Below are 18,479 nucleotides of genomic sequence, written 5' to 3' on the forward strand. Positions count from 1 at the left end.
AGCTTACCCAGCCCTATCATAAGTATTGTCATACTGGGACAGACCGAAGGTCCATCAAATCCAGCATCCTAACAGTGGCCAATCCAGGTCACAACTACCTGGCAAGATCCCAAAAAAGTACAATACATTTTATGTTGCTTATCATAGAAATAAGCAGTGGATTTTCCCCAAGTCCATTTTAATAATGGTCTATAGACTTTTCCTTTAGGAAGCCAACCAAACCTTTTTTAAACCACGCTAAGCTAACTGCTTTTACTACATTCTCTGGCAATGAATTCCAGAGTTTAATTACACGTTGAGTGAAGAAACATTTTCTCTGATTTGTTTTAAATTTACTACTTTTGTAGCTTCATTGCATGCCCCTAGTCCTCGTATTTTTGGAAAGAGTAAACAAGCGATTCATGTCTACCCGTTCCACCCCACTCAGTATTTTATAGACCTCTATCATATCTCCCCTCAGCCATCTTTTCTCCAAGCTGAAGAGCCCTAGCTACTTCAGCCTTTCCTCATAGGGAAATCTTCCCATCCCTTTTTTCATTTTTGTCACCCTTCTCTGTACCTTTTCCCCATAAGCTTTCTGAAAGCACAACTGGAGTCCTGCTTTAAATCTGTCAAATGATGTTTCAAGGCAAAGATGCATTGGAATTGAATTCCGTAAAAGAAAGTTCAGACTATGAAAAATAGAATCCCATGTAGATTCTAATCATGCACGGGAAGGTGGAGGCATCCCTAAGAGTTTACCATCAGTACTGTAGACTATAAATAACGCGATGAAGATTGAGGTATATGAGCATCAAAAAGAGCAGCAAGCAACCCTAACCCTTTTCTATCTACACTTCTTCCCTTGGTTCATTAATCTCATCCCATGGCTTTTCCTACCATCTCTATGCTGATGACTCCCAAATCTACCTTTCTACCCCTGATATCTCACCTTGCATCCAAACCAAAGTTTCAGCGTACTTGTCTGACATTGCTGTCTGGATGTCTCAACGCCACCTGAAATTAAATATGACCAAAACCAAGCTTCTCATTTTCCCCCCCAAACCCACCTTCCCACTCCCCCCGTTTTCTATTTCTGTTGATGGCTTTCTCATTCTCCCTGTCTCCTCAGCTCGAAACCTTGGGGTCATCTTTGACTCTTCTCTCTCCTTCTCTGCTCATATCCAGCAGATTGCCAAGACCTGTTGTTTCTTTCTCTACAACATCCGTAAAATCCGCCCCTTTCTTTCTGAGCACTCTACCAAAACCCTCATCCACACCCTTGTCACCTCTCGCTTAGACTACTGCAATCTGCTTCTTGCTGGCCTCCCACTTAGTTACCTCTCCCCTCTCCAGTCGGTTCAAAACTCTGCTGCCCGTCTCGTCTTCCGTCAGGGTCGCTTTACTCGTACTACCCCTCTCCTCAAGTCGCTTCACTGGCTCCCTATCCGTTTTCGCATCCTGTTCAAACTTCTTCTACTAACCTATAAATGTACTCACTCTGCTGCTCCCCAGTATCTCTCCACACTCGTCCTTCCCTACACCCCTTCCCGTGCACTCCGCTCCATGGATAAATCCTTCTTATCTGTTCCCTTCTCCACTACTGCCAACTCCAGACTTCGCGCCTTCTGTCTCGCTGCACCCTACGCCTAGAATAAACTTCCTGAGCCCCTACGTCTTGCCCCATCCTTGGCCACCTATAAATCTAGACTGAAAGCCCACCTCTTTAACATTGCTTTTGACTCGTAACCACTCGCTTCCACCTACCCTCCTCTCTTCCTTCCCGTACACATTAATTGATTTGATTACTTTATTTTTTGTCTATTAGATTGTAAGCTCTTTGAGCAGGGACTGTCTTTCTTCTATGTTTGTGCAGCGCTGCGTATGCCTTGTAGCGCTATAGAAATGCTAAATAGTAGTAGTAGTAGTAGTAAATGCCAAAATCAGCATTTTAAATTCCATCCTATAGGACAGAGCTTCCCAATCTTTTTGGTCAGGCAGTCAGACTTACCCGACACAATGGCTAATAAACGGAAGAACGTTTTTCCTTCCCAAAAGAGATGCAAGCAATGTTCCCAAAAATTACAGAAGCAAGAAGTAGGAAAGGTAGGCTCTTCTAAAAACCGGAGGAGACGTCTAGACGTCTCCTCCGGTTTTTAGAAGAGCCTACCTTTCCTACTTGTTGCTTCTGCAACCTTTTACGTAGGAACCAGTGTACCTCCACCCCTTGGGGGTGGTTTTCTTTGCCCAAAAAATTATAGACCAGGTACCCCTCCAAACATGCCAAAAGTGACATCATGGCTCTGGGAGAGAAGGTGAAGCAGACGGCGCTGAAAAAAAATTAGTGCTTAGTGTTATTCTAGAAACGGCACTCAAAGTTAGGTACCGTTTGTAGAACAGCACTTACCACCGGGATCCGTGACTACTTTATCCTGCATTATTATCAAATGTATTTTGAAAAAGATATGTTTTTAGGGTTTTACGAAAACGGGTTTATGTGTCCTCTAATCTTAATAATTTTGGGAGACCGTTCCAAAGTGAGGGCGATAGAAAAAAAGAAGGCTGACTTTCGTGTAGATTCCCATCTAGCCCTCATTGGTGATGGAATTACTAACCTGTTATCTGTAAGCGATCTAAGAGTGCGTATCGTGGGCTTACTGTGCGTCAGTCCGGAACTACCGCCAGGCTACGGCAGGAGCCCGGCGGTAGTTCCCACCCTTAGCGTGCGCCATTTCCGGCACTACAAAAATATCTCCTATTTTTGTACAGCTGGAACTTGACTGGCAGTAATCGGGCAATGCCGCGTGCTGCCCGGTTACCGCCGGGTTAGCACAGGAGCCTTTATCGCTATCTCAGTGGGTGGCGGTAAGGGCTCCCCACTGAAATGATCATGTGATAAGTGTTTCACTTATCACATGGCCATTTCTTGATCCCAAAAATGGGCAGTCTTTTACCCGCTGTGGTAAAAGGGGGCCTCAGCACGCATCAAAAGCTAATGCAATCGCAAGTCCCTTTTCACCACAGCTTAGGAAAAGGACCCTTAAATTAGGCACTGATCCTCCGTATTCTATAACCATGCATAAATTTTGGGAACTCCCCGGATCTGCCCATGATCCTCCCTTGGACACACCCCCTTTTCAGAGCTGTGCGTAATAATTACGATTGGATCCGAGTGCATAAATTTGCATGCATACATTTCAATTAATGCCAATTTACACTGATAATTGATAGAACCCAATTATCAGCCCTAATTGGCTCATTAATTAATTAAATTGCACATGTAAATCACAACTTAAAGCGCCATTTATAGAATTTGGGGGTTAGTTTCTGTTATGAACCAGAGTAAAATTAGAAGATTTTTTTTTCCCTTTAAATCTGCACAGTACAGAGAAATGTTTAATTAAATTTTCACTGTTACAATTTCTTTCCAGGTAACCACTGCATCTTCTACATCCAAAGAAAACGATGACTTCTACAATTTTTCTCCATCGCAAACCAAAATATCTATTTGAATAACATGACGCTGGGAGGTGAAGACAATTTAGAAAAGTCTGTTTGAATGAAGCTTCAGGTTTGTGACACTGGGCAATTGTTTTCTGCTAGAGAAGTAAATGTAAATCACAGCACATTTTGGAAATCCAATTTAAGGGGAGCACAATAGCTGCAGCAGCAGCCGCTGTTGCCTATGCTGAAGGCATGATGAAAACATGCGTCTCGGGGCAAGAACACAATCTCTCAACCTGTGCAGAAATTAAGCAGGGAAATGCTGATTTGTAGGAAGGGCTAAGGTACTGCTGGCATATTATAGTTAGGGACATTCGAATCAGGTTCTAATTATATACTTGGATTCACAGGAATTTAGCAATGTTTAAAGCAGAGTCCCCTTCTGACTGCACCCTCAACCCTCTTCTGGAGACACACCGTGCCAGTCGGGTTTTCAGGATCACCACAATACATAAGTATTGCCATACTGGGACAGATCAAAGGTCCATCAAGCCCAGCATCCTGTTTCCGCAGGTCACAAATACCTGGCAAGATCCCAAAAAAGTATGAAACATTTTATACTGCTTATCCCAGAAATAGTGGATTTTCTCCAAGTCCATTTAATAACGGTCTATGGACTTTTCCTTTAGGAAGCCATCCAAACCTTTTTTTAAACTCCGCTAAACTAACCACCTTTACCACATTCTCTGGCAATGAATTCCAGAGTTTAATGCATGGCACAACATTGTATATAATGGGTCTCAGATATATGCAAATTGATCTTATACATGTTCATTGGAGTAATCCTGAAAACCCAATGTGGCCTTTCACTAACGTGCATTAGGCTGTTAACTTGTGATTTGATGCATTTTTTCTTTCGTTTTATTTTATTTTTTTTAAATGTATACCCCGCTCCAACCTAAGGGCACTGTTTACCAAACCACACTAGCATTTTTAGCGCATGCTAAACGCTACAGACTTAGCGTTTAGCACATGCTAATCATTAGCATGCGCTAAAAACGTTAACGTGCCCATAACACTGCTTAATAAACAGGGAGTCACCCATATGTTCCTATGGGTGACTTAGCGTTTAGTGCATGCTAATCATTGCTGCATGCTAAAAACGCTAATGCACCTGTAGCGCTGCTTAGTAAACAGGGCCCTAAGTATCCTATATAATAAAAAGCACCTCCAACATTCTGAAGCTGACTCTGTGGCACTGTGGCAGTGTAGGGTTCATAAGTCTGTAGTTCAGCGTTTTATTGGCTCTCACTGTCCCCGCCCTCACCAATCAGACAGAACGGAACTTGGAGGAGGGAAGTGGAGTGGATTGAATCTCTAACAAACAATCATATACAGGGAGGTACAAACATCAGTGGAGGCAAGTGCACAGAACGGAAGGGAAGACATACATTTAATCACCACGTCACTCACACATACACACACAATCACTCTGTGTATCTCTCTCTTACACTGTGTAAAACACACTGTCACTCTCAGTCTCTCACATGGGCAACTAACTGTATGTTGCATTCTCACGAGTAAGGAGCTCTTCTGATGTGATTGTTCAACTGATTGAAGGGCCTGAACAAGGAAAACTTTTACCACATTGTAACACAGTTTACACAAAAATATTGTATATAAAGAAATCTTACACATGTAAACAACAATTATATTCAGAATACAACCGTGGAAACATTAATGGCAGGAACTCATTACATTGCTAGCGCCCGTTTCATTGCGTTAAGAAACAGGCCTTTTTTTACTAGTTTACAATAAAACATACATAATCAAGAAAATCACAAAACCCAAACAAACCATACCCACGTTTACCCTCATCTTATAAATTTTAGGCATCAGGTCAGAGCTAATAACCAGCACAAGTTAACCTCCTTCAAAGGAAGGCTTCCACAAAAAGCTCTGTTTTTAATAATTCTGTAAAATATACCCTATCTACTATTACTACTTATCATTTCTATAGCACTACAAGGCATACGCAGCGCTGTACACCATACACAAAAAGACAGTCCCTGCTCAAAGAGCTCACAATCTAAAAATGGAATGTTGCTAGTGGAATAGCAACATTCCATGTAGAATCTCAAACAGTAGCAACAGAATCTCCAATAGTAGCAACATTCCATGTAGAATCTCAAGTAATAGCAACATTCCAGAATCGCAAATAGTAACAACATCCCAAGTTCCACTGCACTAACCACTAGGCTACTTCTCCACTAGCAACATTCCATCTAGAAGCCTGCCCTTGCAGATCAGCAATGCGGCCGCGCAGGCTACTTATCACTTCTATAGCGCTACAAGGCATATGCAGCACTGTACACCATACACAAACAAGACAGTCCCTGCTCAAAGAGCTCACAATCTACCCTATCTCTGCTTAAACGCAAAGGTCCTGGTAACTTATTCCAACTCAACAGACCAGCTACCAAGAATGATAATACTCGTATACATACATAACGAACCTTACCCATAGTTTCGACATTTAACTGCATAATGGTATCTTTATTAAACCAGCTGGGTACATCATAAAAACAAACAGGAAGCAAAGATGCATGTCCCAGATGGTACTGTTGACATACAAATGAGTGATACCTTCATTTTTAAAACTCTTTTGAATAATATCAACAGAACTCAAAACCTCCCCCCCCCCCCCCCCCCATGTCACCCTGAAAATCCGTGGATTGGTGATTTGAACAGCTAAAGCACAAACACATTAAAAACCTAAGCTATTTAGTTAGCACAAGATAAGTTGTGCATTAAGACCATTTTTTTGGAAGAAAGCTGAAGTGGGCGGGACATGGGGAGAAAATGGGCAAAAACATAAGAACATAAGGATTGCCATACTGGGTCAGACCAATGGTCCATCTAGCCCAGTATCCTGCTTCCAACAGTGGCCAATCCAGGTCACAAGTACTTGGCAGAAATCCAATTAGTAGTAACATTCCATGCTACCAATCCCAGGGCATGCAGTGGATTCCCCCATGTCAATCTCATTAACAGACTATGGACTTTTCCTCCAGGAACTTCTCCAAACCTTTTTTTAAACCCAGATACGCTAGCTGCTGTTACCACATCCTCTGGCAGCAAGTTCCAGAGCTTAACTACTCTTTGAGTGAAAAAATATTTCTATTTGTTTTAAAAGTATTCCAAGTAATTTCATTGAGTACTTTTAACTGAGCCATTTTATTGAATATTTTATGGATTTGTATTTTATTCTGAACATTGTGTTCAATTTCTTACTTTGTAACCCGCAGTGAACTGCATTGGTATTAGCGGGCTATGAGTTCTGTATGTATGTATGTATAAATAAATGAATGAATGAATGATTCACTTCTACCTGTTCTACACCACTCAGGATTTTATAGACCTCAGTCATATCCCCCCTCAGCCATCTCTTTTCCAAACTGAAGAGCCCTAACCTCTTTAGCCTTTCCTCATATGGGAAGAGTTCCATCCCCTTTATCGTTTTGGTCACTCGTCTTTGAACCTTTTCTAATTTCGCTATATCTTTTTTGAGATAAGGCGACCAGAATTGAACGCAGTACTCAAGGTGAGGTCACACCATGGAGCGATACAGAGGTATTAGAATATTCTTGATCCTATTTTGCATCCCTTTCCTAATGATTCCTAACATCCTGTTTGCTTTCTTGGCCACTACCACATACTGGGCAGAAGATTTATTTATTGCATTTGTATCCCACATGTTCAATGTGGCTTACATATTGCTAAAAAGGCGGTTACAAAATTTAGATTTGTAGACGTCTAGGACATAATACAGAAGTACAATAAACGCTTAGGTTGATATATTAGTATATTGTGAGAGAGGTTAATATTACTGTTTTTCATTTCTGAACTTTTCGTAATGTAAGGTGGTGTGGGATTAGGCAGATCCAGGGGGGAAAGACTTCTTGAACATATTTCAAAACATATTGTCTACAATGACATCTAGATCTTTCTCTTGAGTGCTGACTCCTAAGGTGGACCCCAGCATTAGGTAATTATGATTCGTATTATTCTTCCCAATGTGCATCACTTTGCATTTGTCCACATTAAATTTAATCTGTCATTTGGATGCCCAGTCTTCTAGTTTCCTAAGGTCTTCCTGCAATTTTTCACAATCCGCATGTGTTTTGATAACTTTGATTAGTTTTGTGTCATCTTTAAATTTAATCACCTCACTTGTCGTTCCATTTCCAGATCATTTATAAATATGTTAAACAGCACCAGTCCCAGTAGAGATCCCTGCGGCACTCCACTATTCACCTTCCTCCATTGAGAGAAATGGTCAGACTCAAGAAAAATGTCAGGGAGTATTTTTTCACAGAGAGAGTAGTGGATGCTTGGAATGCCCTCCCGCGGGAGGTGGTGGAAATGAAAACGGTAACGGAATTCAAACATGGGTGGGATAAACATAAAGGAATCCTGTTCAGAAGAAATGGATCCTAAGGAGCTTAGCCGAAATTGGGTGGCAGAGCCTGTGTTGGAAGGCAGGGATAGTGCTGGGCAGACTTATACGGTCTGTGCCAGAGCCGGTGGTGGGAGGCGGGGCTGGTGGTTGGGAGGCGGGAAATACTGCTGGGCAGACTTATACGGTCTGTGCCCTGAAAAGGACAGGTACAAATCAAGGTAAGGTATACACAAAAAGTAGCACATATGAGTTTATCGTGTTGGGCAGACTGGATGGACCGTGCATGTCTTTTTCTGCCATCATCTACTATGTTACTTTATGTATCCAATTCCTAATCCACAGAAGGACATTGCCTCCTATCCCATGACTTTTTAATTTTCTCAGGAATCTCTCATGATGAACTTTGTCAAAAGCTTTCTGAAAATCTAGATACACTAAATCAACTGGTTCATTTCAGTTCAGGAACACCATTCCGTTAGCCCTTAGGCTTGAAACCTGTCTCCCAATCTAAAGCTCAGATCAAGGCTCACCTATTTAGCATGGCCTTTGGTTCTGCCAGTGTCCTGCCACTCGCTGGTGCAGCTATTCCTACGTATCTGCTTTTCTGGACTTATGCTGTTGGAGAAACAGGGGTGACATGATACAGAAGTTCAAATGTTTGAGCCTTTTTGGGAGAGAGGAAGGCGGTAGAACTAGAGGACATGAATTAAAGTTGAAGGGGGGCAGACTCAGGACTAATGTCAGGAAGTATTTTTTTCACGGAGAGGGTAGTGGATATGTGGAATGCCCTCCCATGGGAGGTGGTGGAGATGAAAACGGTAATGGAATTCAAACATGTGTGGGGTAAACACAAAGGAATCCTGCTTAGAAGGAATGGTTCCGTGGAATCTTAGCGGAGATTGGAGGAATGGTTCCGTGGAATCTTAGCGGAGATTGGGTGGCGATGCCGGTAATTGGGAAACAAAATGGGAGCTGGACAGACTTCTTCGGTCTATGCCCTGATTGTGACTGGATAGGGATGGGTTGAAGTGTAAATTTTAAGGGGCTTCGACGTTAGCTCCAGAACTTAGTACAAGAACAGTGCTGGGTAGACTTCTACAGTCTGTGCCCTGAGAAAGGCGAGGACAAATCAAATTCGGGTATACATATAAAGTATCACATACCATGTAAAATGAGTTTATCTTGTTGGGCAGACTGGATGGACCATTCAGGTCTTTATGTGCCGTCATTTACTATGTTGATCTCTTTCTCTGCTCTCTCGCCTTTTTCCTGTCATGAATGGAATTCCTTTCTCCTGTTTATTAAATTTGTATTGTGCACTGTCTCGATGTATCTCCCGTGAGCGGTATATCAAGCTTATAATAAACTTGGAAACTTGGGGGGGGAGTTGTGGGCAAGGGGTATATGAACGTTACCTGTACAGCCTCCCCAGCTCCAGCCAGTCTGAGGAGCAAAAATTGGAATTAACATTATTTTTAACTATATATAATATACTCTTTAGAGAATGAAAAAAAATGTATGTTCTTCCATTTGACAGTCTCTCCTTTTGCATTTGCAAACCTAGTGCTATATAGTCCCAGTTGCTCTATAATTCCTTCCCTCTCAACCCCCCCCCCCCCAAACCCGCCCCAGTTTACTGCTATCAGGGAGCTGAGGAAGAAAATTGCTGTTGCTGATAAGACCCAGCAGGAGATAGAAGCCTTGCCAGAGAGGAACACAGAAAAGAAAGTGCTTACCGGCATTACCAACCCTCCAACTATGAAGAGAATACTCAGAAAAACATAGCGGTCATCCATGTACATGTGTACACACAAGCAACCACATCTCAGCCTTTCTCAGTCTCCTCTGTATCTGCTGAGCGAGAGAGAACTACACACATACAGAGATACTGAGCTATTACTTCCTACTGGAACACAGCATCACACCGAGATTATTTTGCCAAACTTGCAAATTTAACACATGCCCATTTGTCTCAGAGATGTAGGCATTGTACATTGTAATAGAAAGAATATGTAAAATAAATGGATATTAAAATAACCTCCAACCAAAGGAGAACAATAATACAATAAAATGCATTACAAGAATTACAGGGAACTCAATTCTAAATAAATATGTGAACAAAATTCCTTTCTTCCAGCACATGCTCCATACATTCATAGAGGGTTAAATATTGGTAACACTGTATGTTGGAAAAGTAAATAAGAAGGAACGGAAGCCAACATGTTTCTCCAAAGTGAAATGTGAAATGAAAAATGAAGGTAAAAGTTTACCATTCACAAACTATGAAGGATCTCAAAAAGAAGACAGAGAATATCTAGTAAAGCTAAAAAAGACAAAGAAAGAAATTAGGGAATAATCAAAAGCAGAAGAAATGGGGAGGGGCAGGGTTAAGGCTGTTGCATTCCATATAAGAATTTGCATGTGTAGAAGTTTACCTAAAATGGACAAACAGGAGCAGAGGAGACTAGATGGACCATGTTGGTCTTTATTTTTTTGTTACGTTTGTACCCCGCACTTTTCCCACTCATGGCAGGCTCAATGCGGCAGACAATGGAGGGTTAAGTGACTTGCCCAGAGTCACAAGGAGCTGCCTGTGCCTGAAGTGGGAATTGAACTCGGTTCCTCAGTTCCCCAGGACCAAAGTCCACCACCCTAACCACTAGGCCACTCCTCCACTCATTTTATCTGTCCTCATTTTACAAAGACAGTATATGGATACCTAAACCAGAAGTTCATCCATATGGCAAGGGTCACAGTCTGAATGTGTTTTGGGTGGGACTGAGATATGCAAAAAATATAGACATGGCCTTACATATGGATGTGGGGATTTAGACCTGCTATCCAGGATGTCCAGGAGGCCTTTTTAGGAAAACAGCAATGGTTGGCACTTACAGGCTTTTTTTTCGAAAGAGAAGTGCGCCCATCTTTCGACACAAATCGGGAGATGGGCATCCTTCTCCCAGGGTCGCCCAAATTGGCATAATCGAAAGCCGATTTTAGGTGTCCTCAACTGCTTTCCTTCGCGGGGATGACCAAGTTCACGGGGGCGTGTCAGAAGCGTAGCGAAGGCAGGACTGGGGCGTGCCTAACACATGGACGTCCTCAACCGATAATGGAAAAAAGAAGGGCGTCCCTGACGAGCACTTGGCCGACTTTACTTGGTCCATTTTTTCTTACAACAAAGCCTCAAAAAGGTCCCCGAACTGACCAGATGACCTCCCCTTACTCCCCCAGTGGTCACTAACCCCCTCCCACCCTAAAAAAAGTTTTAAAATATTTTTTTGCCAGCCTCAAATGTCCCTGACAGCAGTATGCAGGTCCCTGGAGCAGTTTTAGTGGGTGCAGTGCACTTCAGGCAGGCGGACCCAAGCCCACCACCCCCCCTACCTGTTACACTTGTGGTGGTAAATGTGAGCCCTTCAAATCCCACCAGAAACCCACTATATCCATATGTAGGTGCCCCCCTCCACCCCTTAGGGCTATGGCAGTGGTGTACAGTTGTGGGGAGTGGGTTTTGGAGGTCTCAGCACCCAAGGTAAGGGAGCTATGCACCTGGGAGCAATTTGTGAAGTCCACTGCAGTGCCCCCTAGGGTGCCCTGGCATGTCAGGGGGACCAGTGCACTATGAATGCTGGCTCCTCCCATGACCAAATGGCTTGGATTTGGTCGTTTCTGAGATGGGCGTCCTTGGTTTCCATTATGGCCGAAAATCGGGGATGACCATCTCTAAGGTCGACCTAAATGTTGAGATTTGGGCATCCCCGACCGTATTATCAAAACGAAAGATGGACGCCCATCTTGTTTCGATAATACGGATTTCCCCGCCCCTTCGCCGGGACATCCTGCGAGGACATCCTCAGGAAAAGTTAGGCGCCCCTTTTGATTATGCCCCTCCACGGGTGTTAACTGCAAGACATAAAACAAGGCAAGTCCAAAACCTGTGCAGTTGTCACAGCCATGGCCGTGCCCCACGTCCAGACTCACCTTTCCATCCAAGCTCCAAGGGCTCTGTGACTTCTCTGGATTGCCTGCTCCCTGCACTGATACCTTTATGGCCTGTTTCCTTGTTGCCAAGCCTCATTCCAAAGACTATCCAAGCCTCAGTCTGATGTCCAGTATCTTAGCCTCACTCTGGTGCCTGCTGTACTCCTTGGTGCCTTCCAAGTCTCATTTCAGGGCACCAGAGGTTGACATCATTAGTGAGGGCCTGGTACTTTCATGCATTACCATCGCAACAAATCCATCTTGGTTCCTGAAGTTTTGCTCCTGTGAGCCTTGTTCTTGCAAGCAAGTCTAGTTCCTGAAAGTCTTGTTCCTGAGAACCCTGGGTTCCGCTACAATCAAACTCTGTTCTTGGCTCCTGCTCCAACCAAGCCCTATTCCTGGCTCCTGCTCCAGACATGCCTTGTTCCTGGTTTATGCTCCAGCCAAGCTCTGTTCCTGGTTCCTGTATAACCTAGTGCTGTGCCTAGTCCGAGTGACTCACCTGCCACAGCCAGATTCTGGCTACGGTCCAAGGCTCACTTCCTTGAGTTCATGACACCAGTACATGCAGGGAGCACTCACTCCATGCACAAACTAGAGAAACAAGCCACAGTGATGTACCACCGATGTGAGCACCTTCCCTTAACTCCCCCACCGAGATGTCAGAACCTTCACTCAACTTTCCCCACAGAAGTCAGCACCATCACCATAAGTTCAAACCCTACCCACAGATACATATGTTCAAGCCCCTCAGAGCCCTACCCTCCCAAGAGCTACATGGCATCCTCATTGGTCACTCAGTAGTCCTGGGCGGCAGCAGTCCTCCTCCACTGCTGCCCAGAATGGCACTGGGAGTCAATATGTCACCTCTCCTAGCAGTAGTACTGCACGACTAATGCTAGAGGAGAGTGGTGCCATATTAGATCCCAGAGTCATCACTAGCAACACTGGAGGAAACCGCTGCTTCCCTGGACCATTGATTTAACCAATGAGGATCCTGAGTAAGTCCCAGGAGCGGGGGTTGGGGGCTTAGGTGAGTGGAAGGTTCTGGGCATCACAACATATATATAGATAGATATAAATAAGATGCTGGCATCTGGGGGAGTTAGGTGAAAGTACCAAGATGGCAGGAGTCAAGCGAGGGAACGGACATGTGCAGCCTGCATTATCAGACTGCAGAAAGAACTATTGAAGCTATCACCCCCTCCTGAGGTGGTGTACCTGTAGCGGATTGATCTGAAGTTTGACAGCTATCCTGTGATGATGACCCGAGCACTAGCTGTCATACCTGGTCCAGGTCAGGAGAAATAACAGCAGACCACCAAAGGAAGAATGTAGTAGTAGTAGTTTAAAAAAAGGCTTTTATTGCAGCAAGGAAATACTATGCCATATTTTGAGGCTATTTGCCAGTGCTTACTACAGAGAAGTGTTTTTTTTTTTTGCTTGTTGCCCCTGATGCAGCCTTTTGTAGGCAAAACGTGGCCACGTTGGGCACAGTATTTCCTTGGTGCATAAAAAAGCCTTTTTACGACAACTCCATTCTTTGTTTGGTAGTCTGCAGTTATTTCTGCCTCGTTTTTGATCACACTTTTTTCGAAGGCATTACATTGGCCACACCCGGTTCACTGACAGCTTGGGCCAAGCATATGAATATCTATATTGCAATTTCCCAGCATTTATGTGCCTGTTTTTCCCTGTCCATAGTGTGGACATTTTTTTTCCTAAAATTGCACATAGCCCACACACAGATGTCCATTCCAAAACGTATTTTAGAACAGGCTCTACGTCGACAGATCCTGTTCTAAAACATTTGCAAAACCTTAAGACCATCCCAATGTGGCCATCTCAGTTCCCATGTGTACATCCTTACGTGGCTTAAGCACTTTCCACCAAAAATGTCAATAAAACAAAATTATTTGACATAGGCAGTAAAACCATAACCGAGAATTACCCCTGTTAATAATCTGTAACATCCATAAAAGAGTCTTGAAGGTTATCGTGTGACTTTCTTCCAACCCTCCTCACTGGCTGGCTTTCCCGAAAACAATTCCATCATGGAATCAAACACTGTTACATTTTTCCATGTCGCTATAATCAAACTGTAAATCTTCTGAATTTTGAAAACAAACAATTTACAATGGGTAGGAGTCCAGAAACATGTTCAATAAAACTGCACGAGAAAGCGAAGCATCCATGCAACGGACTTCAGAAAACACTAAAGAACAGAGTCCAACAAATTAGGAATCTAGCTCTTGGTTGGAGAGCTTCGTGCTGGCATGTCTACAGCTTTTTTTAATGTCTGGCAGGGTTGTTTTAGAAACTAAACTAAGCAAGATTGCAGTTCCACCAGAAGGTGCCTCAGATGGTTTTGCTAATAATTTTGATCAGCTGAAATGGAGAAAAACATCATTTCGTTTAGTTGCTTTTAAAATCTGTCAAATAAAAGCATGACCAAAATCTCCCCCTCACCCTATGGCCTTTCTTTCCCAACCCAAAACAGCTCATCTGTGCTATTGGGTTTTTTTAATATATATATTTTCTTTTTGAAAAAAAAAAAGCTGGTCTAACTCGCTATTTTTTTCACACCCGTAATTGAAAGTTTGTCCAATCTTTGGAAATTTCCTTCCGTAGAATAAAGTACAGGCTTCTTCAGAGAAATAAGCAAAGGCTGGCTGCAAACATGGAAGTGCTACCCGCGATATACTGGCTTTTGTTTTAATAGCCTTTTAACCAACTTTGTTAATGGACTGAATGCAATTTAGATATGGAACTTGGCTAAAACAGAGTTTCAATTGGCTATTAAAATTTAAGAGCCAACTAAGATAGCTAATTACAAAAAGAAAAAAAGCTCCAGTGATAATGCTAAGCAGAATTAGTAATAGCAAATGACAGTCTGTCTTGTCTTATTCCCAAAGGGAAACTCTTACTGAGAAGTCAACCAGACAATGTAACAGAGAACCTAATTGCATTACTGGTATTATGGCATTCCAAATCTGGCAACGCACTGGGACAGAACAGTGAATAAAATCTATCAAAAGCCAGTCGGCATTGGATTTTGTTTTTTTGGAATGCTTGTTTCTTATATATATATCAAATATGGCAAGAATTCTAGCATCTCCGCTACCTTTTCAGCCTAGTCATTAAGGCCATTCACATACTAACTTTATAAATTTAAGTGCTTTGAAAATACACCTCCATAGGTTCATTTCAAAACACTTTCAGGATTATAAGTTCCTGGTAAAGAGAAGTTTTACTTGGCCCCTCAGCTACATGGTAAGCTGTATTACAGAAAGGCATTAGTATCATATCTATGTTATTTGAATGTTCTAATGTGTTCTTATTAGATGTTTCATTAGTATTATGCTGACAACATATGTCTCTGTTTGAATTTCAGAGCTGTTAAATATGTATATTTTTCAATTTGCTGTTTTCAAGTTTGCCTCATTTATTGTATTTATGTTTATATTTGGTTATTTTACTATTGTTATGCTATTAAAAAAAATTGTAAGTTTTATGTTAAACTTAATGTTAAATCCAAGTGGGCTACATCAACACCAGATCCGCTGTAAATAAAACAGAAATACTAACAGACTGGATCATGTCAGAAAACCTCGACCTACTCTTCATCACTGAAACCTGGATCCATGACCAAAAGGACCCTATAATTATTGGAGCCAACTCTGTGGGTGCTTGAGCACCCCCAATATTGAGAAAATTCCTTGTATGGGTCCAGGGAGGGGTTATTTCCACTGGGCTTAGCACCCCCAATAATTTTGAAAAGTTAGTTCCTATGCCTATAATCCTAGACCTGTGCCCACCAGGATATAAAATCACGCATTAGACCAGGACGGAAAAGAGGTGGTGGCATAGCACTAATCTATCGATCCCACTTCACCACCACCAAGTACATAACACCTCAACTCGAAATTGCCTCAATCAGAATTAACAACAAAACCCTACACGATCATTTGAATTATGTCCTGTTCTACAGACCTCCAGGTAACTGGAATGAAGGCCAGATAAACTTCATGGACTTCATCTCAAACACATGTGTAACCAACTCTAATATACTACTATTAGGAGACATCAACCTTCACTTAGAAGACACAAACTCAACTAACGCAGGAGAATGTAAGGAATTCTTCCACCTATGGGATCTCAACTGGCCACAAATGCAAGCGACCCACGTCAAAGGGCACACACTCGATCTCAGCTCACAAACTTTCACCAGACCAGAACTTAACTGTTAACAGATGGACAGAAACACCCTGGTCCGATCACTACAAACTAAACTTATCACTACACTGGCAGAAGAAAGATCTACAACGAACACAAGAACACACATCCTACAGCTCAAGAGGTCAAGTAGACTCGAAAACTTTCTGGCAACTGATGTACAATAACGAATGGACAGCACAAAAGGACTCCATATACTACCTCATAGATTGGGACAAAAGATGCTATAGCATACTAGATGAAATAGCACCCCTACAAACAAAAACCTCGCATAAGCACAACTCGATACCATGGTTCAACGAGGAACTGAAAAAAACTTAACACAATACAGGAAACTCGAACGAGAATGGAAAACAGCAAGAGACGATCACACACACAGTGCTTGGAAACAAATACAAAGAAAATACAATAAGATGGACCAAAAGATCATACTATAAAAATAAAATAGGGACAGATTACAAAGACATGAAGAAACTATAGCAACTAGTGAATAAACTCCTAGATACCAACTTGGTCACTACAACGAATACAGACATCCCATCTGCAGATGAACTTGTCAAGTACTTTAAGGAAAAGATTATAAACCTGAGCTAGCGTGTTGCGTAAGACAACACTGACATCGAAAACTTCCTTGATGAGTTGGACCAACCTCTGGTGAATACCCGGCTGACCGAACCTGGTCAAACTTTACCTCCTGACCGTTGAAACAGTTAACCAGGCGATCACCAAGTTCTCCAACACCCACTGCAAACTGTCCTGTCCTAACTACCTAATGAAATCCGCCAATAATCGCCTCCTAGCAGACCTCACATCCCACCTAAATTACATGCTCCAACAAGGCCTCTTCCCCAAGGAATATGGCAATATCCTACTTACCCCGATACCAAAAGACACCAAGAAAAAACCAAATGATATTACTAAGTACCGCCCAGTAGCTTCTATCCCGTTGGTAGTCAAACTGATGGAAAGCATGGTAACCAAACAACTTACAGATTATATAAGCAAATTCTCAATATTACACGAATCACAATCAGGATTCCGTCCCCTCCACAGCTCCGAAACAGTACTAATCACCCTCCTAGCCAAATTCAAACAAGAAATTGCAACAGGCAAAAACATCCTTCTCCTACAATTTGACATGTCGAGCACATTCAACATGGTAAACCACAATATATTAATAAGACTACTAGACAAGTTCGGGATCGGTGGAAACATACTCAGATGGATCAAGGGTTTCCTAACCATGAGAACATATCAAGTAAAATCAAACTCAAAACATATCACCGTGGAGGGCAGACTGTGGAGTACCACAGAGATCACCGCTATCTTCGACCCTCTTCAACCTAATGATGACCCCTAGCCAAGTCCTTATCCAACCAAGGCCTTAACCCTTCCATCTACGCAGACGATGTCATAATATACATTCCTTACAAAAATAAACTGACAGAAATCACCAACGAAATGCATTTCAGCTAAAACTCAATAAAGAAAAAAACACACTGTCTCATCCTCTCATCCCACCACAGCACGGACAACTCCACAAGTATCGACATCCCAAATTACAACCTCCCTATCTCAGACAGCCTGAAAATCCTCAGCGTTATAATAGATCTGTCTACTCAGCTCTGAGAAACAGGTAGTGAGTTTGGAGGAGGAAGGAAGATGTGCAGTTTCCTCCTCTGTGATTTCAGGAAAGGAAGAAAGGGTGGCAGGGATTGAAGGAAGGATGTGAGTAAAGTAGGGGAAGGGAAGATGGAAGTGACCTTGTGGAGAATTCAAGATTAACCTTGTGATCCTTGTATGAAAGTAATTGGCCATAGTCTGGGCAGACAATGAAGGAGGTATGTATGGAGGGGGGCACTTTGAGGCAAGACAGTTTGTCAAATGAACCTGGTACTCTTGTTTGGGAAGGGCAAGAGCAGACTGGAGGGAGATCAGCAAGAATTTGAAATGTATGAAATCAGCATGGGAGGAGTGAGTATTTAAGCAGAGGAAAGTATAGCGTTATAGAAAGACACTGTCCAATTGACAGACTTGAATAACATAGTGGATGAGTGAAGAAATAAAACAGTGGTGGAAAGAGTATAAGAGTATAGTCTGAAGTTCCTAAATGTGTTTGTATTGATTGAACAATACCGTGGGGGAAGGTGATTATGTGTGAAAGTTATCAGGAGATGGTCTGAGATGGGAAGAACTGAGGTAGAGAAATTTGAGACTGAGCAGTTGGAGAAGAAGATAAGCTAAAGGTAGTGGCTATGCTGGTGTCGTGGTAGCGGAGCATAGCTAGACAGTGAATGAGGAGGTTAAGGCAAGAAACTTTGAGCCATAAGAGACAGAGGTCATCAGCATGAATGTTTAAAAGCCATAAAAATGA

This window comes from Microcaecilia unicolor, chromosome 9 (genome assembly GCF_901765095.1).
Source record: "Microcaecilia unicolor chromosome 9, aMicUni1.1, whole genome shotgun sequence".
NCBI lineage: Eukaryota > Metazoa > Chordata > Amphibia > Gymnophiona > Siphonopidae > Microcaecilia > Microcaecilia unicolor.